Source organism: Ictidomys tridecemlineatus, chromosome 3 (genome assembly GCF_052094955.1).
Source record: "Ictidomys tridecemlineatus isolate mIctTri1 chromosome 3, mIctTri1.hap1, whole genome shotgun sequence".
NCBI lineage: Eukaryota > Metazoa > Chordata > Mammalia > Rodentia > Sciuridae > Ictidomys > Ictidomys tridecemlineatus.
The window spans coordinates 144288821-144314844 of record NC_135479.1 but is presented as its reverse complement, the minus strand read 5'-3'; the positions used below and the strand labels follow the sequence as shown (position 1 = coordinate 144314844).

Below are 26024 nucleotides of genomic sequence, written 5' to 3'. Positions count from 1 at the left end.
TACTTTAGGAATCTGTGTGCAAAATTGGTTTATTACTACAAGCAGAGACTCTAGGAGAAGAATTAGTAAGGAGGTAAAAACTTAGAAACCATATAAACACACACAGAGGTGTGAAGGCACTTTTATTATAGCTTCACATTAATGAACTTCTCTCTTGGAGCTCTGCCAAGTAGATGAGGGCTTGCCAGACCTCCCTGGGCCTCTTCCCTCCTCACACAGATGAACTTACCTTTCTCGAGACATCCTATTGGATCTTCCCCTTGATAGGCAGCCTGTTCTCACCTGATAGGCTGTTCAACTTCCGCCTTGGAAGGATCAAAGCAGGAGCACTTAGATATGGTTTGTCAGTGGTGGCAAGGGGTCCTGGGGAGCTGGTTCTGACTTTCTAAGAGATGTAATAAAGCATGTGGACATTTACAGCACCTCCTCCTGAGGCTCCCCTCTTTGGCAGAATGGGAGAATTGAAGGAATCTTTCCCTTCTCCTCCCCATGGGCCAAATGGAGCCACTCATCCTGTCCAACCAGCCTTAAAGGGAAATTCTTAAAATACAGAGCGTCACTGAATCACTACCCCCATATGCATTATTCCTGGACATAGAATTGACTTTTCAGGAGCCCAACTTTACCTCCACTGCATCTACCTTACGACTCCATTGTTCAGATAACAATGAAGAGCCCTGTTTAGCAGCTGAGTGTGGGGTGCTTTGTCCATGCTTCTACACAAAAGGATAACTGCTGAGGGCTGCAAAGACCTGCCTACCCCCTAAATCTAATTTCAGACCCACATCCAAGTCATCTGCACTCTAGTGCACTCCTATGACTATTTTGGTTCTTGTCTAAACAGCTTTTTTGCCTCAGGAGCAGGAGGAGCTCCACAGAGCAGAGTGGGAGGAACCTTTTATCACCAGCTTTGTCCTCAGAGCTTGGGACTTTCCCCCCTACCTGTCCACTCTGAATAATGGAAACATGTGGGATGGGATTAGGATGTTTCCCATGGCTCTGCTAGTCTTTTTTATTTTATTTTATTTTTTTATTTACATATAACAGTGGAATGCATTACAATTCTTATTACACACATAGAGCACAATGTTTCGTATCTCTGGTTGTAGGCACAATATATTCACACCAATTTGTGTACTTTGGCTAATAATGATCATCACATTCCACTATCATTAATAACCCCATGCTCCCTCCCTTCCCCTCCAACCCCTCTGCCCTATCTAGAGTTCGAGTTCATCTATTCCTCCCATGCTCCTGCTCCCTATCCTACTATGAATTAGCCTCTTATATTAAAGAAAACATTCAGCATTTGGTTTTTTGGGATTGGCTAATTTCACTTAGCATTATCTTCTCTAACTCCATCCACTTACCTGCAAATGCCATGATTTTATTCTCTTTTATTGCTGAGTAATATTCCATGCCACATTTTTTTTATCCATTCATCTATTGAAGATCCAGGTTGGTTCCACAGTTTAGCTATTGTGAATTGTGCTGCTATAAACATTGATGTGGCTGTGGCCCTGCACTATGCTGTTTTTAAGTCCTTTGGGTATAAATTGAGAAGAGGGATAGCTGGGTCAAATGGTGCTTCCATTCCCAATTTTCAAAAAAATCTCCATTCTGCTTTCCACATTGGCTGAACCAATTTTCAGTCCCACCAGCACTGTGTGAGTGTACCTTTTCCCCCATATCCTCACCAACATTTATTGTTGTTTGTCTTCATAATAGCTGCCATTCTGACTGGTGGCTCCACTAGTCTTAACTGAAAACCCTGGAAATCACCCCTCAGTGATGTCTGCATGATATACATGGCCTCCTCCTGGTTGGTCCCTGATTCACTCTCTTCCTGGCCCCCATGAAGTTGTTTATCTTATTATGAGACAAACTGCAGGTAGAGTAGTTCTTAGGTAAAGGTTGTTTTAAAGACTGTTGGGAAATAGGGCTCCAAAAACAAGTGAAATGCTCTTTTCAAGAGGGGACTTGCTGCAGTTATTATTGATAATGCTGATAGTAATGGAGACTGCTGCTGCCATTTCGTGGATTGGAGAGCCTCAAATCTTGATTCAGGAATGGAAGAGAAGAGAGGAGGGCACAGTGGAGGTGGGGACAGCACTGATAGCTAGGAATTTTTTATAAGCTCACATCAAAGAAATTCTTCAGGAGCATATTCTCCTTAGGGAAAGAATTTTTTTTTTCCTGGCGTATTGAAGTTGGTCTTTCTTTTCTTCTTTTGTGAAGGCAGAAGTAGTTTCATATTCACCTTGGCTATTTATTTCTAAATCTTCATCTAATTTTCTTCATAAATGGAATATATGCATAAATGAGGTATAAATATATTACATAAGTATATATATAACAAAAATAAAGCCTACTATACTTTGTTTCTTTTAAAGACCTAAACACTTTGTTTGTACACATCTTTCAGTACAATTACATTTCTAGAAATTATTTTCAATAATATTCTATTTTATGGATTCATCTCACAATGGCAACAATACTACTAGCTAATGTTTATGGAATGTTTTTTGCTGTACAGATACCTAGGAGCATACCAAGCCCTGTGCTAGCTGTCAATACTAGGAGGCAGGTGCTTGCATTGCACCCATTTCCAGGTGAGGGAATGGATGCTTAAAGAACTTCAGCAGTTTTCTATAGATCACACAATTCTTGAGGCATAGAACCAAGATTCAATCTAAGCATTCTGATTTCAGGCCCCACACCCCTAACAATGACATTGTTTGTGACGCACCCCCCATTTATTTAACTACACTCTCAGGATTAGACTTTACAATTATTTTTTGCACATATCCATGACTTCCTTAGCTAGATTTGCCTCACATTGTTCTGCTATCTTTGGTATCTTGCAGACTTAGAACATGTTGAAAATTTTTGGTGTACTTGACGTTAGAATATTTGGTTTCCTGAACATCCATGACATAGGGGAAGGTGCCTGCCTTCTCCAGGTCCTTTAATCAAAACCAGCCCTCTTACTCATCAAGCCCTTGCCTCTGGCCTCTGAAAGGAAACCCAGTGTGCTGGTTTATAAACAAACACCCAGAACCTGGTTTTCTTCCTCTCAGTTGATCCTAACCTGCTTTCATTCAATTTTGTTTCCTGGATTCCTGACTTTGTACTCACACCTTGACTTTGTCCCCAGCCAGACTTGACCCTCCCTGCTGTGGGGCTTTTTCAATGCGGGCAGCATCTTTCCCATAGGTTCTCTCTTAGGTCACCTTCTGATCCAGACTAAGCATCTTCACAGTTTATTCTAATGCCATTTCCAAGGACCCACTCCTTTCTCCAGTCCTTAAGCAGGAACCTGACAAGGAAGGATTTGTTCTTGGTCCCTGCTCTAGCCCCTGAATGTCTGAATTTTTCAGAAACCTTCTTTACTGTTTCCTTGCTATACAGTTTGTCTAGGAAAGTTCTTTCCATCTGCCAGAAACTCTCCTCATTAAATCTTCAAGGACATTTCCCTCCATGTTCTTTTACCCCCACTCCCTCTTGCTGTTCTGCCATGTTCTCACCAGATTGCCCCCTGTAGCTTTTTCTTGATTCACACTTGCTGAACAGGACATGGTTCCATGGATTCATTCTCTGCACCCAGGTTCAGCTCTGTAGGCACTGTATGATTTTTAAAAACGTTTCCTCATTTATACACACACAGAGGCCCAGACATATAACAATGAGGTGTTGCTTCTTCTTTTTTTAAGTTGGATTTCAGGCTCTCTGCCACCTGGAAGGGAAAGGGTAGGTTTTCAGTGGCAGAAGGAGCTTCCCCTTGCTTACTCCTAAGGATGACCTGATGGCAGGATGTCTTGAGAGTGTAGTGCTGGGGAGAGCAGGCAGAGACAGTAGATGAGCCTGGGTTTGACTTTGCCCTCCAAAGAAACTCTCTATTTGTGTGGTTGTAGTCAAGTTCTTTAACTTCTTTATGTCTGATTTTCTTCATCTGAAATAGGGATAATATCCACTTAACAAGTTTATAGTGAAGATTAGATTTCCAGAGAGTGTATGTCAAGTTCTTTGGCTTTCCACAGCTTGCTTCACCGTAAGTGTTCAGTGTTTTTTCATTAAAGGGTTTGAGGTGGGAGAGATCAAGAGGCAATTTGTGTTCTCACTGTTCTAAATGCTTCCCTGGAATGAGGACAAGCTGAGAGTTGCCTGGCTGAGCTTCTGTGGGGTTCTGTCAGGGAGGGCAACAGCCCTGAAACAAAGTCATGATTTCCTCTGGACCAGTAGTTTCTATCTTGTCTCCTTGAGTGGGCTTTTGGGGAAGTCTATCCAGATAAACAGAAATACTGTAGATGCATGTATATGTGCCACTTACTAGGCCAAAATCTGTGGTTTTCTTCAGAGTCTCAAAAGAGTCATTGACTCAAAAAAAAAAAAAAAAAAAGAATTGCTTCTCTAGAGGCTTCTGTGGCTCTGCATCCTTTTTCTCCATCAAAAGTGGCTAGGATGGAGTGAGCAGGATTGAGGGATCCACGGCAGGGCCTCCAGAATGGGTCATGGGTCCTCACTAGATTCGTGAATTACTAGGAAGACAGACATCAAGATTGCATAATGGGTCAGTGCTTGTAGAGAGTCAGGGGCAAGAAAGGGACAGGTGCCAGGGGTCAAGGTAGTGAAGGCATGGGGGCACAGCTAAGGAAGCTGAGGAAACACTGTAAAGGCCAAGGTCAGGGAGACTTTGAAGCTGAGACTAGACTGCCTGTGTGATCACTTCTGATTTCCTGAATGGGGTGCTCGGGGTAGACCATTGACTTCTCTGTGCCTGCCTGTTCCGTGGACTCATTCTCAGCACCGAGATTCAGCTCTGTAGGCACTGTATGATTTTTTAAAACAATGCTGTATTTAGACAAACCCTGACAAACAGACATGTGACAGTGAGGTATTGCTCATTTCTTTAGCTAAGCTTTAGGCCTAAGGCTCCCAGGCTGGGCCATTTCCTATTTTCCTTATACTCTCCTTTCTTTGCACTAAGAATCCTGCCTGCCAGAATTCTTCTTGGCTGGGAGATCCAAAATCCAGGCTTCTGAAAACTGCATCTGATAAGGGCTCATTCATTCTAGACAGAGGCTTCCCTGTGGTCTCACATAGCAAAGGGGACAAGCAAGCTCTTTGGCATCTCTTTCTTAAGGGCACTAATCTCAGCCATGAGGGCTTCACCCTTATGACCCAGTTGCCTTCCAAAGACCCTGCCTTCAAATACTACCACATAAGAGGGTTAGAATTTCAGCATATGAATTTTTTATTAATTCTTTTTAGATATACATGACAGTAGAATCAGCATATGAGTTTTGAGTGTACAAAAAAAAATATAGTCTATAACACCTGCCTTAGAGAATTGTGAAGAATACACGAGAGAATGAAGGAAAGTGACTCAGCATGTTAAATGGGAGGAGACATATCTGGAAGCCTCAGAAGCTTTTCTGCATTGGGATATGTTGTTTTCACTTCTCTTCACATTGAAAGAGCAGAAGATCAAGACCTACTCCACATTATCCCTCTTGGGAGGATGTAAAGATCTTTTTGGTTTTGAGTTTGTGGATATACTACAGATAGATATTGGAGGTTGATTCTACTTTTATCTATTCATTCCCTTAACATAGAGAGCAGAATACTTAAACTTCTAGCTTCCTTTTCCCTCGGGAAAGACCACATGACATAATTCTGAGTATTGATTTACAGGCAAAAGTAAGGAGGTCTTTTCTTCCTGAATGAAGATAAATCCACCCAGAGAAAAGGCCGTGTGATCTTTACCATTCTTTCCTGGAATGGGGACATGATACCAGGTGCTGTAGCCATCTTGTGACCATCTTGATAGAGGCCACATGCAAGGATGGTAGAATAAGATACCATTGAGGCCGCCCTGTAGTGTCAACTCCAGACTTTTTGTTGCTTATAACAAGTAAGCACCTTACTCCTCTAACCCGTTTTAGCAGACCTCTCTGGACTCTCAGCCATATGTAATCCTAACTAATGCAGGATTCTGAAGTCTAGGAAGTCCCAGCTGAACTCAGGCTCAGAGGGTGCTGGAGACACTGTGGTATAGGCCATACCTTCCTAGAAGGAAGAACAATGGTTTTCCTTGATTCTATCTGGCTGAGCTCCTGGTCCCTCCAGTGTCTTGGCACTTCCTCTGGAGGGTTGAGCTCTGTGTGTGAGTGAGTGAGTGTGTGTGTGTGTGTGTGTGTGTGTGTGTGTGTGTATGTGTATGTGTATATGTATGTATGTGTGTGTGTTTCTTTAATAGAGATCACTGTTTTTTCAGAACATTTCCCTTCCTGAAGAATCCTTTGGAAAAACAGGGATTTTAAATGCTGTCCTCAACCAATCTAAAAGCATTTATACCTCTGGGTTACCCCAGTTCTGCTGAGGTTTGTACAGGTTAGTGGGTTTGCTCCCAAAGCTCCCAGTGGGAAGGGAGGTGCAATAGTCCTGGGAGCTCCCAATCAGCTGGAGGACACCAAACAAACAAATGGTACATTTGGAGTGTTTGCTTTTTGACAATGTTTTACTTCTAAGGATGTATAAATTAATTGGGTACAAATTAAATCGGTGAATGCAGCTAAGGGAGATGTTATAATGATGTGGGTCTCATCTTGGGGAAGAAGTGCCTTTTACCTGGGCCTGGTCCTTTTCTCTGGTTAGGCTGCCTGGTCCTTTTCTCTGGTTAGGCTTGGCCCTTGGAACTGTGATCAGAAGCTGCTAGAAATGAGGCCCATGCAGTTGGTGGCTAGGGCCAGCTGGTGCCTGGTGATGGGGCCAAGGGAGGCCAGGTGCTAGGGCAGAGTGGAAAGCGTTTCCTGTCACATCTCATCAGTCCCACCCCGGTCCCATCTCCTAGCTCCCTTCACTTGCAGGGAGAAACACAACAGCTTCAGGGCTAACTCAGGTGGGAAGTCCCGTGTGTTAGACATGTTTTAGCTACACAAGTGATTTTGAAGTTTTTAATTAGAAGAAAGCCTCAGCATGAAGGTTGGAACTGCCCTCTCTGTGTGGACAAGTGGTGGCCGCTCCATTCTCATCCTTTAATGAGAGGATGAGTGGCCTAGTTTTCTCTGATCCCTCTGCTCTTCCTCCTCCTGGTCTCTTCTCACTCACATTTCCTACACGCTACATTTTCACTTAGTCACTTTCCCATTCCCCCATTCACAAGCCTGCCTATGGCTCTTGTGAATTTATCTACCTCCCCTGGGGTTATTTCTCTCAACAGATACAACTAAGGCCTCTACTATACTTTTGCTTCATCACCTTTTCTTCAAGACATACCTATTTCTGTTTCTGGTAAAGAACATAGTGTTGTTCCCTTAATTCCCAGGAATCTTCCAACATCTCTGGAGCTCTATGTGGTCCTCTACGGCTGTCCTGCTGCTGTCTGGCTGGCCGCATCTCATTTCCAGCGTGTTGTGCCAGCTGGCAGGCTGGGCCAACAGTCTTAGCTTTGCTTATTTCCTTTACTCCCTCACATGTCTTGGTGGTGGCTCAAGTTCCATTAATATTTTATTTGCTGCCCCCAGGAACCTTGGTTGCATTACTCTGGGGAAGTTTCCCATCCCCCTCTTCTTCACTGCAGAATCTGAGCCTGGAGAGATGTTTCGTTTTCCAGAAACCTGGTGTCATTTGTCATCTGCCTCCAATTAGTTGAAGCTCAGTGCAGTAGTTTCGGGGTGCCAGCAACCTCTCCCTGACCAGGAAGGGAAAACTCCTGGGAACAGTGACAGGCTGGCTCATTATCCCTGAGCAGAGTGTCAGCCTTCTCATTAACCCATTCTCCTGGCTCTTCATTAGAGCTTTTGGCCAAGGCAGATTCTGTTTTATTGTGCCCATTTGGCAGGGCTAGAAATTAAGTCCAGGAAGCTCATTCAGGGTCATGTGAGGAGTTGAGGGCTAAACTGAGCTAAGGCTGGAAGCTTGCTTTCTGATCACTCATGCAATGATTAGTGTCTTTTGTCAGCTAGAGAGGACTGCTGGAGTCTGCTCCAGACTGCTGCTGGAGAAGGGAGTTTAAGGGACCCAGGAGCAGCTTCTATAGCTTCACATGCATTGGCTTGGATTGATGTTCCCAAAACAGAGTTAGAAAGTAAAAACAATAGTATTACTATGCTAGGAACTGTGATGGATGCTTTTCTTCTCCTAATAGCCTAGAAATTCAGGACTGAGTCTTTCTGTTTCATAGATGAGAAGTCTAAGGTGCAGAGAAGTTGAGTATCTTGCCCTGCAAACATAGCTAATAAGTGGCAATTAGTCATCATCTCTTATACTCAGGGTCCTGCTGGATCTAATTGAAACCTCTTCAAACTGAAATCCCCTGTAGATCCTCTGTCTTAAGAGTTTTTCTTTTCCCTGGCTATACTTGGGTCTGTTGGTCAAACCTACTTAGGTTTCTTCTTATGATCCTTTAATTGTCATAATTATTGTTTTGCTCTTATGCTTTTATGATTCTTTCAGTTTGGTTCTGGAAAATACACAATTTCTTAGATTTACTGAATCTAAATATAAATATAGACACAAGATTCTGTGTTTTTAAAAATCTTCACCTAATTTGATGATTGGGCAGAATTGGGAACAATAGCTCTGGGCCAGAGATTAAAATAATAATAATTTCTTTATTTTTCAGATGGGATTATTCTCCACATGTGGAATGTTTACTTAAAAAGAAAAAAGTAAATGCAGGCTGACTGCCTGTAACCACTCCATAAGCTTCTTTAACCATTTGACACATATCAGATTGATGCATGCTCATCTAATTAAGATGTATTTTGATTCAAGAAGGTAAATCTTATGTGGTTGATCAAAGAAAAAATTCCAATCATTTATCTTTGACTTTGGAATGCACCATGTGATTTTTATCTCCTGCTTTGGATTATCTGCCACTGCATTAATGTGCTAACTGCAGTTAACATGTCCACTAAAAAAAAAAAAGAAAAAAGAAATCCTGTTTTAGAATTTACCTCAGGTGACTTTGATGGTTCCCTCAATCCTTAGCTTAAACAAAGTCTCAAATAGCAGTTCTCCACTGCCCCATAATTTAACTGCCTCTCCACCTAAAACCAGTACTGTCCTTCCTAGTTATTTCTCATCAGCTTCTTGGGAGAATTCCATGAAGAATTGTCAGAAGCTCAACCTGTACTAGGGGAGACTACTAGGGGATACTTCTTTCTCATTCCTATGTGTCTTTGTTACGTTTGCCTTTACTTTTGTAAGTTTTTATTCCCAAAATCTACAATCCAGGGGTTTTTTCCTTCATATTCCTGCAATTTCATCAAAACTCTATTAGGACATAGTGTTGCCATACTGGTTTAGATTGGAAGGTGTAGTCAGTGATATGCTGATAATGTTCTCAAGAAGGGATAAAAGTCCTGATTGTCATGTTTGTAGCATTTGCTGATTTCCAATGTGTAAATATTCCTATAAATACAGATTTTAGGCTGGCAAAAAATACCTCAAAATGACAATTGTTCTCAGGAGCCAGAACAAGCAGCCTCCATCCAGCACACTACCAGGTTCAGTTAACTGTTTAAGGGAGCATTCCAGCAGCTGTGAAGCTCCTGCTTAACAGTTATATGATCTTGGGCAAATCCTTTGACTTCTATGAGCTTCAGTTTCTACATTTGTGAAATGGAAATAATGATTTATCTTAAGAAAGAAAGTGAGAGATAATTGCTATTATGCTGGCATAGGCTAAACATTAAGCAATTGATTATTCCCCCTTCCATATGATGTAGACACAAAATAGAGGGCAGTGGAAGAGTTTGGACTTTGGGAACCATCTTTGGGAAACATCCAGTGATGGGTGGAGATGCAGCTGGAGCTAGGCTAGGCAAGCAATAAAGACCAGGATTAAGATTTGGGAGACAACAATAATAGTAATTTATGTTCGTGATTGCTCTCTGAAATTTACCTGTGCATGTCAAATGCATGGCAGTAGATTAACTCTTTGGAGGAGAAAAATGGAAAGCTTGGTTAACTACTAGTAGCTAGTATCTAAGCCTTTCCAAGTTTTCCCCTCTGCTGTTCTCATTGTCCTCTTTTTCTTTGAGTTCTTCAGTGTTTGCACCCAAATCATTGACAGACCCTTATTGCTTTTAATGAGATCATGTCTCTCTTTTATTGGATACATTAACACTAGCATAAGATTTCAAAATGGAGATAAAAAGTAATTTCTTCAGAGTTGCCACCATTTTTCACACTGACATTTCACCAAAAATTATGTCAATAATGACAGCATTCTCTGCTTACTGATCAATGTATTTTGACAGTTGTAATAATCTGCAAATATTAGGGATAACATAGTAGAATATTTCTTGCTCATGTCCTGGTTTCCATTCAGTGGCTGGGGTTTTCGGCTGGAACCTTTGCTTCTAGCTATTAGAGGAAGAGAGAGGGGGGGGAGGGAGGGAAAGAAAATAAATATGAATGAGAATATGGAGTGATTTTAAGGGCCAGTCCTGGAAGTGGCATGTAACACTTTGTTCACATTTCATTGGTTAGAGCTGTCACATGGCTGCTCCTAACTGGAGGGTAGGCTGAGAAATGGTAACAGAGTTGTATGCTTTAGAAGAGGGCATGGGCTTGTGAGCCTCTGGCCAGTCTCTCTGCATCAGCCTTACATGGACTGGTGGAAATAGCTGCCACCATGGATATAGGCCAGTCTAAGTCACCAGAGGAGATTTTTGTGCTTTTTCCTAGGGTTTTATGTTGAAAAGTACAATTTCATTCTCATGGTTAGACTGAGTTTTCTTCTAAGCCTTATTTATAGTTGTTGGGTTTACTGTGTTACATGAATTCCCAGAACTTTCCAGGACTGGAATGTTTTGCTTGGTGTACCAGCTGGTTTCAAATCAACACTTGAAATGGGTAAAGTATTTGCTGTTGTGTTTATAATTATTGATAGTCACTAGGATTGGAGTTACAAAGAACTTTTCATTTTAATTTAAGTAATTATTTGACTTTTTAAAGTCAATTTTAGTCACTTGGCTACATGAAGAAATCTGTCTTCCTGTCCCACAACAAGATTGGCACTTGGGACTCTTGAAGAGATTGGCAGGATGTCTGCTGAGTTATTGGGCTGGAAAAGACTAGCAGCAGTGAAATTCATGGGACTCAGCAGAGCATCACAAAAGCAAGTTTCGTTCAGTCCAGCACCACCACCCAAAGTGAGAAGTTGTGGGGGTGGTGGTGTCACCAGAGTCCACAACTCAGGATCATGTGAGTCTGTGGTTCTCCACTATTCAGGCATCACTCCATTCTGGAAGGCCCCTCCAGTTGGGGGGACACAGAGTCTAAGACATCTTTCCTTCTAATCCTTGCCAAGACAGGGTCATAGCAAGGGGTGTGCAAGGTCCTAAATAGTCAGGTGGGTTTCAGAGGGTGCTAACTGCAGGGCACAGAAGAAAACTGAGGCAGAAACCCAGTGATCTGGCTATCTGGGACTTCACAAAAACTCAGGACTGGGGCTTATCCCAGGCACAGCAGATGTTATATCTGAGACTGCACCAAACATAGCCAGGTCCCACCCCTGGAAAGAGAAGCTCTAGATGTGCCTTGACTAGGGTGACTTGGCTACTTGATGAGACAGATCCATAGCTGAGAGGTTGTGTGTACAGGCTTTGGAATAGAATAGACCTGAATTTAAACCCTGACTTCATCCTTTCCTAGATCTGTGACTTTGGATAAATTATTTGATTTCTCTAATCCTCAGTTTTTCATCTATTAAGTGTGGAAAATGGTATGTACCCTGAGGGTAGGTGTGAGAATTAAACAATACATAAAGCACTCTGGGAGCATGCACCTAGGCAGAAAGTTTTAATAAATGGTAGCAATCGTCCACCACAAAGTCCCACAAAGGCAGGAAGAACAAAACCACAGCTAGGCAGGGCTTAGGAAGGCAGGAGCTGAAATCTAGGCTCTTGTGATGCTTGATTTACAAAGCTTGTGCTTCCTGAGGTCAGCTGTCCTCAGGGGAGCTGGTCCTTGGATGTGCCTGCTGACTTCCCCAGCTGAGCTTCCACAGACAGGTTGACTATGAGGCTGGGTACAGGCTTTCTCCACAGTTAGGTGTCTTTAAGATGGAAAGTAGGGCTATTAAGTCAGCCTACATCCTGGCCATTCAGCTTGTTTGGCATTTTCCACTTCCAGGCTTGAGGGCCTGCCCTTTCTCTTGCAAACATAATTATCACACATTGTCTTCTAACACGTATGTAAGTAGAAACACAAAGATTCCTAAAATGGTAGGAAGGGGCTTTTCCTGTACTGACATTCAAACTAATGGCTGGAAGGTTGAACATAAATTGCCTTGACCTTGAGCTTCAAATGCTGTGAAATCTGGAGGGCTGCCTATTCCTTGGAAAGGGGATGGCCTTCACTTTAAGACAAGCAGGATGAATTATGAAAAGAAAGGGATGTCTTCAAGAAACTCAATTTTACAGGCCTTATACAAAAAGTTAATGGAAGGGCAGAGAACTGGACCAAAGCCAAAAGGAGGCAAGCTTGTGAACAGTAATGAGAGTGGAGGGTTTTGGCTCTCTGCTGGAGGAGGATGGTGTATTATAAAGGGAGATGGAGAAGGCCAGGATGCAGGCCTGTTCTCCTGCTTCCACTGTCTCCAGTCACAGGAATGTACTTTAAATTGGAAAATGAAAATATAATATAAGATCCATTGGCCAAGAAAGGTGAGGGGACAGTAAAAGCCCTAAATGACTATGAGTCATAGCCATGCTGGTGGTGGTGGCCTCTGCCTTTAATCCCACAGGCTTGGGAGGTTGAGGCAGGAGGATCTCGAGGTACCAAGCAACTCAGTGAGACTCTGTCTCTAAATAAAATACAAAATAGGGCTGGGAATGTGGTTCAGTGGTCAAGTGCCCCTGAGTTTAATCCCTGGTACCCTCCCCCCACCAAAAAAGAGTCATAGCTATAATAACTCCCATGAAATGCCTACCCATTATGTGTCATGTCGACATCTGCATTATCTCTCTGTGAGGTTGGTGTTATTAGCTTCCTTTTACATGTGTGTTTACAAAACAGAAAGAGTAATGTACTAGCTTCTTAGAGCTTTGGAAAATTAGAAGGTCATCTCTCCATCCATACTGCTCTGAAAGGACTCTGCAGCCCTGGCCTGAAGGGATTTGCTATGTGGTCACTGAGAAACCATTAAGAATCATGGAGATGGGACTGGGGCTGGGTTCCAAGGTAGGGCGTTTGCCTAGCATGCATGAGGGACTGGGTTTGATCTCCAGCACCACATAAAAAAAAAAAAAAAAAAAAAAACTAAACAAAATAAAAAGAAGAAGAATCATAGATGGATGAAATTCTAGAACTTGGAAAGACAAGAATGGTGGATTTGGGAAACTGTAGTCTTGGAAGCTTGATCTTATTAACTGGCAAAATTCTAGAATCCTAGCTTTTGCATTAACTGGTTGTGTAACCTTGGGCAAATCACACAACCCCTCTGGGCTTCAATTTGTTTAATTTTGTTTTGTTTTGGCATAGGCGATTGAAGCAAGAGTTTATCACTGAGATATATCCCCGGTCTTTTTTATTTTTTGAAACAGGGTCTTGCTAAATTGCTGAGGCTGGTCTTGAACTTGTGATCCTCCTATAAAATATGTGCTTAAATAATATAATTTTAAAGTTTTTTTCTAATGTATTCATTCTAGTAAGTTCCTTTAATAAGTCCTGACAATTTGTATTTTAGTTCTATCTCCATCAGATAAATCATTTTCACCCTTTACCAAACGCCCCAGCCTTTCTTCAAAGAGCAGAGGCTTAAGAAGATGGAGTTTGGAGTAAAATAGTTGTAGGTTCAAATCTTACTTCTTATACATACGATCACATGACCTTAAACAAATTCTATAAACCTTTTGTACCTGTTTTCTTTTCTGTAAAAATGCTGATCTTTCACATACTTCCAATTATTTTGCAGCATTGTTTTAGGGTTACATAAACTAATATGTATAAGACACTTAGCTCAGTGCCTAGGATTTACCAAGCACCCTTATTTTATTGATTCTAAGATGTTTTCCCCCCAATGCACACATTTTTCCATCTCTGAAATCAGGGTGCATCTTATAGTTTATGGTGTGTGGCAGTTTAATTGGCAGCAGTTTTTTTTCTTTCTTAATGGCATGTAAACTAATGATGCATTTTACAACTCATTAAATATGGTATTTCCCCAGCGTGATTCTCACCCCTGAGGTTCTCACTTCTCCTCTGGGATGCCGCCTTCCCTAACTTCTTACAGGCCATTATCTTTTCTACAGCAAAGCAGAATTAGGGAATGGAACAGCTGGGGAGGGGACAGTCTCAGCCATCATTTTGTCTGGCTTGTTTATTTTACTGGTGTTGAAAATGCAGGCCAGAGAGTGAAAGAGAAATAAGAAAAAGCCCCAAAGGAAACTCAGGTCTTTGGATTCTGTGTCCAAAGCTCTTTTCTACATCAATAGCACTGTTAGCATGGAACAATCTTTTAGCTATGGCTCAGTTGTTCTGTAGATGCCTGGGCCTTAGTTGAAGGGTGGACACTTTCAAATCTACATCTGGATTTTGAGAGAAAGATTTAATCTTAGAGCACCAAAGCTGAAATGATAGATTGTTAACTATTCTTCCCATTTGCATGTAGAATCATAGAATTTTATAGTTGAGGGAAGATTTTTTTTTTCTTTGTACCAGGGATTGACCCTTTGGACACTTAACCACTGAGCCACATCCCCAACCCTTTTTATATTTTATTTTGAGACAGGGTCTCACTAACTTCTTAGGGCCTCACCTCGCTAAGTTGCTGAGGCTGGTTTTGAACTTGTGATTCTCCTGCCTCAGCCTCCCAAGCTGCTGGGATTATAGGCATGTGCCACTGCAAATAGAAAGGGGGTGAGGGAGATTTTTTAATGTGGGAACTATAATGTTTTCACTTTTATAATTATCTGAATTTGTAAGGCATGCTCTCTGGAGGCAGTATATTTCCTCCCAGTTCTTGTGCCTACAATTTCAGGAGCTGACAGCATGTGGATGATTGTATCTTAAATTGTGAATGGTTTCTGCAATTTGGCTGCTCCCAGGTTTGTACAGCTGAGACCCATGACAAATCAGTCACACAGTCCAGACGCCTCATTGATTCATTCATTCACTCCATCACTTGGCACTTACTGGACACCTGCCATCTACCAACCACAAGCACACATATAACCTCAGCTAATTCTCACAATAGCATTAGGAGGTTAGTTTACATGCATTTTACAGAAAGGAAAACTGAGTAATAGTAATGCTAAGTTCCTTTTTATGAGTTGGACATTGATGAATGTTTCAGGTGAAGGATAGGGTAGTGCATTTCAAACCAAGAGAGAACTTTGTTGCAATAAGAAAAAATGTTTAAAACAAGAGTTGCAATATGAATTATTATATGCAATAAGATGTGAACAAATAAAAAATAGCATGACCTATAGAAAAGAAACAGAATGTTCAGTATGCACTTATTAATGCTCAACATTAATTGTATGGGTCACTCTTAACTGAGTCAATAGATTAAGGAAAAGTCCTTGTCTCATATATCATTAGAACTTCAGGTGTTGAAAATATCCAGTGGGTCTGCTCTTTTTCTGGCCTCTAAGTAGCTAATTTTTCTCCTTTTTAGTCTTATTTTAATGAATGCTCCTTTATAATTAAAAATCTATCTTTATTGGAGGCTTTACAATACACACACACACACACACACACACACACACTGAGCTAATTCCCAGTCATTTGTATATTTTTCTTTTTATACAGGGTCTTGTAAATTGCTGAGTATTGTCTTCAACTTGACCAGCCTCCTGAGTCACTGGGATCACAAACATACACCACTGTGCCTGGATTATATCCAGAAATTTCTAAAACTCATTTTTTTTTTGCAAGGGGTGGGTACCAGGGACTGAACCCAGGATGCTTAACCAGTAAGCCACATCACCAACCCTTTTTTATATTTTATTTAGAGACAGGATCTCACTGAGTTGCTTAGATCCTTGCTAAGTTGCTGAGTCTGGCTTTGAACTCACCATCCTCCTGCCTCAGTCTCCCCAGCCACTGGGATTACAGGTGTGTGCCAATGCACCTGGCTTAAATTCAATTTTTTTATTGGCAGAAATGTTCTTAATCAGGCTATTATGCATCCTTTTGAATGATCAAAACAAGTGCAAACCTGTTTGCAAAGGGTTTCTTCCTTGAGGGAAATGCTCACCAGTCTTTGAGGATGTCTTGCCTTTCTGCAATTTGAGCTGCAGACTTCAAAAACCAATGGGCAGGTTGGCTCAGGTCAAGCATGGTAGCCTCGTGTAAGACACTCAGCTTTTCATTGACCCTAGAGAGGGGCAGTATGAATAATCATATGTGCAAGTTTTCCATTTTTCTGTAGAAAACATTGAGTCTTTTAGCTTTGTGAAGAATTTTTTCCTGTGAGGGAACCTGAAGATTTCCCTTCTTGTCTAGGCTCCTCAGCCATCTAGCCCAGCCATCTCCCCAAGTAGCTGAAGCTCAAGGGTACTTGCATGAGCCTTGGCAGTCAGTGATCAACAGTTCTGGTTCCCAATGGAAAGTCTGACCAGGTTTCAAAAATTAATGATCAGACTTTTTGAAAAAAGATGCAAGGAGACAGAAAGTCACTTGTTTTCTTCCGTAGACCTGTGTGCATAAACCAAGGAAGGCCATGTCTTTGGCTCTCCTGGGAGGCAGATGTGTTTCTCGGACTCTGGGTCCTCACTGGCTGAGCCCTCATTGATTGTAACATGGGCTGTGCTTTCATTCATTCAGTTCTTGGTTGTGGGGAATGGAGTACATTCCAAGGGAAACCTTGACACTGATCCTGCCCTCAGGGAACTTAATCATCTGTAGTACATTTATCTATTTAACTCCATCCTGCCAATAGGACTTTCTGCCATGATAGGCATGTTTCCTGTCTTAGCTGACCAATAATGATAACTATTAACCACATTTAGTGTAACTCATATGACTGAGGAAGGGAATTTTAAATTTAACTTGATTATTTAGAATTTCATTAGCCACACACAGCAAGTAGTGAAATAGATGGCAAAGCTGGAAGCTAGCATCAATCTATCCTGGCATCTTAATACACATGCATTGGTAGTGGGGTCCCTTCAAGCCATATGGAGTGGAGCAGAGAATGCTTGACTGAGATGGGGGTGACAGACTCATCATGTGACGTTGAGTCTTTTACTGACTCTCAGTTTCCCTTTCTGTAAGTAAGAAACTAGAAACTTCATAAAGACTTCTACTTCCTGATACTTTAGATTTGAGTCTGCTTTGTTGCATCCCTGTTGGGGTCCCCATGGAATAGGGCATATTTCATCTGAGTCCAGTACACTGAGGGAAAAATGACTGTTGCCTATCTTCAATTCACTGAGCCTGCTGGCATGGGCTATTTGTAAGACATTCTTCTGGATGAAGGTAGTGGGAGAGATGATAAGAAGAGGAGGTGTTTTTGTCTGGGAGGCTGGGAAGATGTGAAGGGTGGAGGCCCAGCTTCTTCCTGGATGATGCTCCATCACTGGCTGTGGTGATAGAGGTTTCAAGGATGCATTCAGTTTCAAGAGAGAAAGTGGCTGATGGAGATAGGACTCTACTGTGGCTGGCATTTTGTTTGGTTCTTCTGTGTGTTGTAGTGGGTATACTGAGACAATTACATGTATAGGTATTCAGGAGGTAACTTTGGTTACTTTGACACAGACCTCTCCCCACTTTGGGAATCACATTCCCGGGGTTCCCCAAATGAGAACAGGAACATAGTCACACAACCATCTGGCATTCTGCCCCATATATAACAGGCAGACTAGTGCCTGCTAAGAGTTCAGGGTTGTGGTCGGAATATTTATGTCCTATTACCTGAGACAGCAGGGATATGTAGGTAGGGGAAGGATAACCAGAACTTCTCTGGCTGAAATCATGGACACAGGGGTCTACCTTCCCTGAGGTGGTGTGAAGGGTGAGAGGGCTTTAGCCAGAGACTAAAAGCACAGGCATGCTTCAAGTTCAGCTGAGTATTCCACCCATAATTGTATTCACAAAAAGGCATTATAACTCATACCTTCCTTTTGTGTAGGGCTTTGCAATTTGCAAACTGATTTCCCTAAGTTGATTTGAACCATAGCGAAGCAACTTTGAAATGTCCCTTTGAGGAAGTTTTAGGTGGAGAGGATGAGGAGGTTCCCCCAAGTTGCTTAGCTGATATGAGTTGAACCCCAGTCTTCTGACTTCAAGTCTGGCATTCCTTCTGGCACCCCAAAAGACTCAGGAGCTCCATGAAGGTCATAGTCAAGAAGTGCTGGGAGAGGGCATGTCACCAAGAGTTGTGAGTCCTTATCATACAGTGAACGAGGACTCCCAACAAACATCCAGCTAGAATATGGAACACAGTAGGATATTAGGCTGTGAAACTGGGGTTACACACCACCAGTGTGCTATTGGGGAGAGGCTGATGGTTGCCCTCTTCTAAGTCCATAGACCTGCCTGCTTCCCTTGAGCCCACCCTGGGACAGGGGCAGGAGTCTCAGTCCCAGCTTGTTGAGTGACAGCAGCAGTACTGGGAGGAGGCTGCCTGCCCTTCTATTCTGTAGGTTGTCTCTGTTAAGATTTGTTTCCTTTGCTGGGCAGAAATTTTTTAGTTTGATGTAATCCCACATATCTACTTTTGCTTCTGTTTTCTCTACTTTGGAGCATTTCCAGAAAAGAAAAGTGCTTTAACATAGATTTGAATCATGACTATTTCTTTCCTTTTCTTTTATAACTTTATTTTATTTATTTAGATGTGGTGCTGAGGATTGAACCCAGGGCCTTGCACATGCAAGGTGAGTGCTCTACCACTGAGCCATAACCCCAGCCTCATGGTGACTGTTCCTTGATGTGGTCTTCATCTACTTTTACAACATTATAATTTTAATATATTTTGACTGTAGAAAATTAGAAAATTATAGAAGAGTAGAAATAAGAAAACGAAGCATCTCCATAATCCCACAACATAGAAATGTATTATATATGTATGTTGGATCATACCAAATCAAAATTTTAAAAGTTCTAAATGCAGCTGAGTCTCAGCAGTTTTGTTTGATTCAACCTAACCTACATGGTACAGGTATTATTTTTACTTAACATATTGTATTTCTCCATGAAATTAAAAAATCACTCAAGACAAAAATTTTAATTGCTGATTGTTATTCCATTTGTACCTATCTCAAGTTTATCTAACTATTGCCTTCTGTTGGATGTTTAGGCTGTTTGCAGTTTAGGGCCACAATAAAACATGCTATATGAAATCTCTTATCTTCAAATATTGTCCTCATTTTCCCTTAGCTCTTTAGGATAGACATGGGGTTATACATAGTACTATGATTGTGATTCACATTACCGAATTTCTTTCTGGAAAGATTGAAGCCATTTTACTTGTCTTAACAGGAATGGGTAACTGAATCCTTGCCAGAATTGAGGATTATTACATTTTAAAAATCTTTGTAAATTTAATGAATTTTAAACAATCTCATGGTTTAGTTTACATTTCTTTGATTACTAGTTGACTACTTTTTCTAATGTTTATTAGTCATTTCCTTCTTTTTTGAAATGCGTATTTCTATTCTTTGTTCTTCCAATAGGAATAATACTAATAGTTTATCATATTTCTTATAAATGTTTCCCAGCTTGTCATCCCCTACCCCTTTTTATTGGTGCATTATAATTGTACATAATTGTGGGACTTTTGTTACATTTTCCACACATGAACACAATTAACAATTAACTTGCCCAATGTCATTCCTTACTATTCCCCCCAACACGGTTCTTTACTTCTGCTCTACTGATCTCCCTTCAATTTTCCTGAGATTCCCCTACTACCCACCACCTTGCTTTTTCTTTTTCCTCTCTACCTCCCTCATATGAGAGAAATCATACAACCCTTGACTTCTGAGTTTGGCTTATTTCACTTGACATGATCCTCTCAAGTGCCATCCCTTTTCCTACAGTATCATTTGCCCTTTTAATTTTGTTCATAATCTGAGATAGAGTTTAAAATTTTATATAAAGCCCTAATATTTTCCTTTTTGTTTTCTAAAGCATTCTAAAGAATGCTTTCTCATTCAGAGATCAGTTAAATAGTCATTCATATTTTCTCTTAATTTTTTAATATGTCATTTTTAAGATTTATTTTTCTTATCTAAGATTTATTTTGATGTGCTAAGAATTAACTTGCTTTTTTCCAAATAGTTTTTCCAGTAGTGTTTATTGAATACTTTATCTTTCCCTTATTGCTTTATGTTCTTCCTTTATTGTATATTAGATTTTAAAATATGCCAAATACATATTATGGCTAGTTTCAGGCTCCATTCATTTGTATGCTAATTCTTATGTCAGTTCCACCTTTTAATAATTGTAGCTTAAAAATATACTTTAATATCTAGTAGAACAAGCTCAACCCATTATTCATTTTTTATTTCAAAAAGATATGTAATTATTTTCATCTGTTTATTCTTCTAGATAACAGACTAGTTCAAAATCACTTTGGCACATAGTAGGTACTTAGATATTCACTTAACACATACCTGCTATTATTGATAGCTTTTAATCCAAAATTGTGTTGATTTTATTTTATTTGAGTCTTGTTCAGTGACTTGCATTCCTGGAAAAAACAAGAGTTGTATGCATGGTAAATCTTTAAGTGATATTTAATGAAACATGGAATTTTTTAATAGCTCATTTGGCTTTTGGTCCTTTTAGACAACTTCATCTGTGATAAATGGTAGCCATTTTTTATTTGCCACAAAATTGTATTACAGAGCAAATGAACAGCTGCATTACACAGTTGTCCTGAACTTTAAGTAAGCTTTCTTTTTAAATGAGTTTGCAGATGTTATCATAACCACAACTTAATTATTAAGTTTTAAGTGTGTGTTTTACAAAGATCTTGCATATGAAAGATTAACATAAAAAGGAGAGAATTTTCTCTTTTCCAATTATTTAAAGAAGAAAGAAGAAAAGCCTCATTCTAGATGAGAATGCTCACTGTTGATTAGTGTCCAAAGTTGGTCAATGTGGCTAAACTGACACAGTTTCTGCGTTCACCACAGTGTATGTATTGCAGTGGTGACAGTGAGACTGTAATATTTTACTTAAGCTCGTGAGTGAAAATATGTAATGAAAAATGTTGACATTTGAATATTAGAAATGATTAAAGAAATATGTACTGTCTGAAATTAAACTTCCAGGATCCTAAAGTCAATTACTTGAAGAAATAAGATCCCAAATATTTTAGATAGAAAATTGTGAAATCCTCATCAGTATTTCCATAATTCAAGTGAAAATAGAAGCCCCACCCCAAAAAAAGAACTGTGCAGGGCTGATGGGACAACTAGATTAAGCATCAGTTCTTTTAAAAAGGGGATCCTTAAAGTGGACAGCCAAGGAATTATAATAGGAAATTCCTTAAATAAAAAAATTTTGACTTGATTAAAAGAAAAAAAGAATAAAGAAGAAGATTTTTGACAGAAAAACATGAAAGAAACATTTACAAAATCAGTCATAATCCCACTTTCCAGAAACAGTTACTGTGTACATGTATATATGTGGTATGTATGTATGTATAAACAGAGTGTTTCAGATAATTTCATATATTCTATTCTTTTTTTTAAGAGAGAGAGAGAGAGAGAGAGAGAGAGAGAGAGAGAGAGAGAGAGAGAGAGAATGAGAATGAGAATTATTTATTTTTTAGTTTTTGGCAGACACAATATCTTTATTTGTATGTGGTGCTAAGGATCGAACCCAGGCTGCATGCATGCCAGGTGAGCACGCTACTGCTTGAGCCATATCTCCAGCCCTCATATAGTCTATTCTTAAATCCACTTTTCCCACTGAATTATATACCCTAAAATTTCCCAAGATATTAGTTATTCTTTATTGGTATTATATTTAATGGCTACTTTGAGTGGATATATCATGGTTTATTTAACCCATCCCTTGTGATTGAACATTGAGGTTGTTTCTAATTTTTCAGTAGTATAATGTTGATAAGTACCTTAACTCCTCATCTTCATGTTATTCTTATCATATGTGCTGTGCCTGAGCACATATGTACAATTGTCCAGAGACAAAGCAACCTCACGGCTCCTTGATCATGATAAAAGATCCTTTTTTTCCCCAGAAAGCTGGGAAAAACCAAAGAAGACTAGGTATCCCAGACTCCTGAATCTCCTGAATTAGTAGCCTGTATTTCCTTATGCCTCTGTGTCTAGTTCTGGGTATTGAAGGATAACTTAAGCTCTCTCACAGGTTTCCCTCTTTGAATCCATTCACTGACAACCTGACAATTCAAGGTTAAGAAAGGAAAAGAGCCACAGGGCATGGAATCTCCTTAAACTTGTTATTCTTTTGCCTTTCAGGCAGCTGTGGCCCTCCAGTGGGGCTCTGAGGTATGTTTAGAAGCAGATGTTGGAGCTACCTCATCTAGGGTGGTGGCCCTGTTATCCGGATGTGATTTCAGTAGACGTGCTTTCCAGAAAACACCACCTGGACCTGTACATCTTTGTTTGAAACACACTCATAGAGGCAAGGGAACAGGATCTTGGAAAGAAGGAGTAAGGCCCGCTGCTACCAGCGGTAGCACATAGAGACTCGTGTTGGGGAAACATTGGCAGGAGACGCCCATGACCATAGTCATCTGGACACAGAAGGAGAGATGAGTGTCTAGTTGGCTGAATAGCTCAATGGCAGGCTTTCCTTTACCTCTGGGAAACTTGGCTTAGGAGAGTAGGAGTAGTAAGAAAGCTTACCAAACATCCCAGGTTGAATAGCAGAGGGAAACAATTAATAGCCAGAGTAACCACACAGATGGGTGTAAGCAGCATGGCTTAGAGATGCGTGGTGGGAAGGTGAGGGTAAAGTTCTTAGTGACATTTTTCTGAGTTCACTTAAATCCACTCACTTATTTATTCACTCATTCATTCACATAATCAGTACTTATTATGAAGCATCTACCCTGAGCAAGACTTCATGTTGAAGATATCAAGATGAACAGGGGAAAGATAAGGAACATTACATTTTCTTTTCATTAGCTGTGTGTCTGGTTCCTACAAATAGATTTTTCTCCCTTAATCACCAACCACAGTCAGTGAAAAAGGTATTTTTATCTCAAGTAGGAAACAGAGACCAGAGAGGCTAAGAAAGATGTCTAGTGACAAATGGATAATAAGTTCTGGAGTGGGGAGTCAGACTTAGTTCATCCCGAATCCAACACCTGCGCTTGACTCAACACTGTGAACTGCCTCTTAGAAAGTGCCTGTCTTGGGAGAGCTCACCATCCCCTGCAGAAGATGGCTTGTTGAGCAAGTAGTCAAATAGTGTCCACACATGCCCTACTGTGTCTGCTGACTAGGAACACACAAGGAACCCAGGGCCTTGCACATGCTAGGCAAATGCTCTACTGCTAAGCTACTTCCTCAGCTCAAATAACCCCTTTCCTATCCTTTTATGACTCAGGCTCCAGGGAATCTTATTCAAAAAGTTTGCAGACCCTTCTACTGACTAACCCTGGCCAACCCAGGAGGGGTCCTGGGTCAAATTGTCATCTTTCTGTTACCAGGGTTATTTTTAATTTGAAAGGCTTTCATGAAAGTCAGTCCAGTTTTTCTGTCCCTCAGTCAGTCCAGTTTTCTGTCCCTCAGTAACTCCATAATGAGGAAAAACCATCTCTGATAAAGCTTATCCTTAGGGTACAGGTTCTTGCACATAGCTTCATTCACCCCCACGTGGTCCTCAGCTGTTTTTGTTTTTTTTTTTTAATCTAAGCTAAGGACTTAAAATAATTTCATTGTTTTTTTCCTCTGCCATTGAGCCCAGTCCTGGGTCCCAGCTGAACCAGGATGATCAGAATGTGGGCCATGAGGGAGGCAGGGCTGGTGATAGGATTTTGTAGTTAGAATCCAAGGCAAGTGACAAGGTCTTGTTTTGACTTTCTTTACATCAATGGTTCTCCACAACCAAGGGAGCCATGCATGAATCCCTTTAAAAATCTTATGAAAACTAAATTTATACAGATTCTATCTCAGAAAAATGGACACATATGACATATGGGCAATGATATCCGTCCAGTCTCCTGAGGTTCCTGGCCCTCCCCCACCACATATGTCATGAAGGCAGGGTTAGGAGGCCTGCCTCAGTTTATGAGGTGCTCCAGGAACATGTACCTTTGTCCCCTGGTGAGCAGAGGGGAGGATTACCTAGGATTACCTAGGCTGATATCTCCTAGCTCCTCACTCTTTTCCATAATTCTGGAGAAAAAATCATGATATATTCAAGTCATGACTGGTTTCTTGTTTAGCATTTGACACTGTTATGGTTTTTCCTAAGGAAAAGGCAGGTATCGGATGTCAAACTTTTTCCTGATCATGGCCTCTTGCCAGTTTATCTTAGATTCTGGTTATTCTAGCTCCATGGGGATGCTTTGGTGCTTATCTCTGGCAAACATTAACTCATGTATCTGTTACTCTGGGGAGAGTATAAGTCATGGGGAAAAATCCACTGTGTCTTGTCTGCTCTCCTCTGTTCCTTGAGACCCACCAGGTAGACCTCAGTACTCACCACTACCTTGTCCAATCCAGGGCCTTGCTGATGATCCCATAATCCTTTGCATTTTCTTCTGTTACTGCTATTCACTTTTTAGGCATTTGGTTAATTATTATATATTTGGAATTTTATGAATATCTCTTTTCCATATGTACTTGTATATTGTTTCTTACATAACATTGAAATTACATATGGGGTATCTGTCCCCCAAACTAAAAGTTCCTTATAATCAGGAGCTCTATATTGTTTATTTTTGTAACCCACAGTGATTAGAACTTTTCTTGGCTCATAGAGATTTTCAACAAATATTTTTTAAAACTAAATTTTTTGAACTATTAAAAAATTGCTTAAAACTTTAATGGCTAACCCATCCACCTCAGATATGGTTAAGCAGTTTATATAGAAACATGTATTGGGGGGGATATATATATATTTATATTTATATCCATCCCCATGGGGTCTCATTTTCATGGGAGTTTAGTATTTGTGTGGGATGGAGTGTATGTGCACAGACCTTTCTTTGTTGGTTACTGCAATTATTTGAAAATGATATCAAACCAACTTTTTTATTCTCTCCAATAATCTCTCATTATCTGTGTCCTTCAAGTGCTTCTTCTCATTTGTTTATTTCTCTATTAAATCTTAACACCTCTTTCTTCTCTGCCTTCTGCCTTCTCATTTGGTTCACATATCCCAGACAGCCTAGATAGCAGCCACTCTGAGTAGCAACTTTATGATAGTTCAGGACCAAGGACAGCAACATATATATATATCTTCGAAGGGTGGGAGGGTACTTTAGTTTGCAAAGGCTTGTTCAGTAATATCATCCTTGAGTGTGTCCCTTCTCACCTACAAGCTGTACCAACAGTTCTGTAATACTGGCTATTACTTTGACCCTGATTGTTCATGTCTGGCTGATATGTGACCAGCCTGTGCTTGGTATGTCCCTGTGGCACTGCTTTTACCCCTGCCCATTATATTGAGACTGGGGCAGGGATGTACAATTGGGGAATGAGAAATAGTGGAGGTGGGAACAGGGAGAAGCTCAAGGCTGAGGGTTGGGACTGCTCTATGGAGTGCCCAAGAGCTTGAGCTGCACAGTCATTGTTGTGGGTTTTATTGCCACACACACCTGAATTGCAGGACATGGGGAAGAGAGAGAGAGAAAAGAGATGTGTTGGAGAGGTGCTGGGCTTTTTCATATTTAGATGCCTTCCAGAGTTGCCTTCTATAAAGGCAGAACCCAAAGCCCACTCTTTAAATCAGCAATTTCTTCTTTATGACCTGATTAAATTAAATACTATGGATATTCATGCTGGGAGGGAGAGGAACTGCAAGTGAGGATTCCAATGATCAAAGTTCCACAGTATACACCTTCTGCCTATGAGCTCTTCTGTATCTCTCTCTAAATTATAATAGCAAATATATTGCTA

The 26024-nt window shown here is 40.7% G+C and overlaps 1 protein-coding gene and 1 non-coding gene across 28 annotated transcripts in view; both read left to right on the top strand.

Annotated features, from left to right (window-relative positions):
* The window catches only part of Kalrn (kalirin RhoGEF kinase), a 626048-nt gene that overhangs the window by 144017 nt on the left and 456007 nt on the right, over positions 1–26024 (top strand). The window lies entirely within an intron of this gene.
* LOC120884640 (small nucleolar RNA SNORA1) lies at positions 21011–21140 on the top strand. The gene has a single exon (XR_005727063.1). It is a non-coding gene; the product is annotated as a small nucleolar RNA SNORA1 (small nucleolar RNA).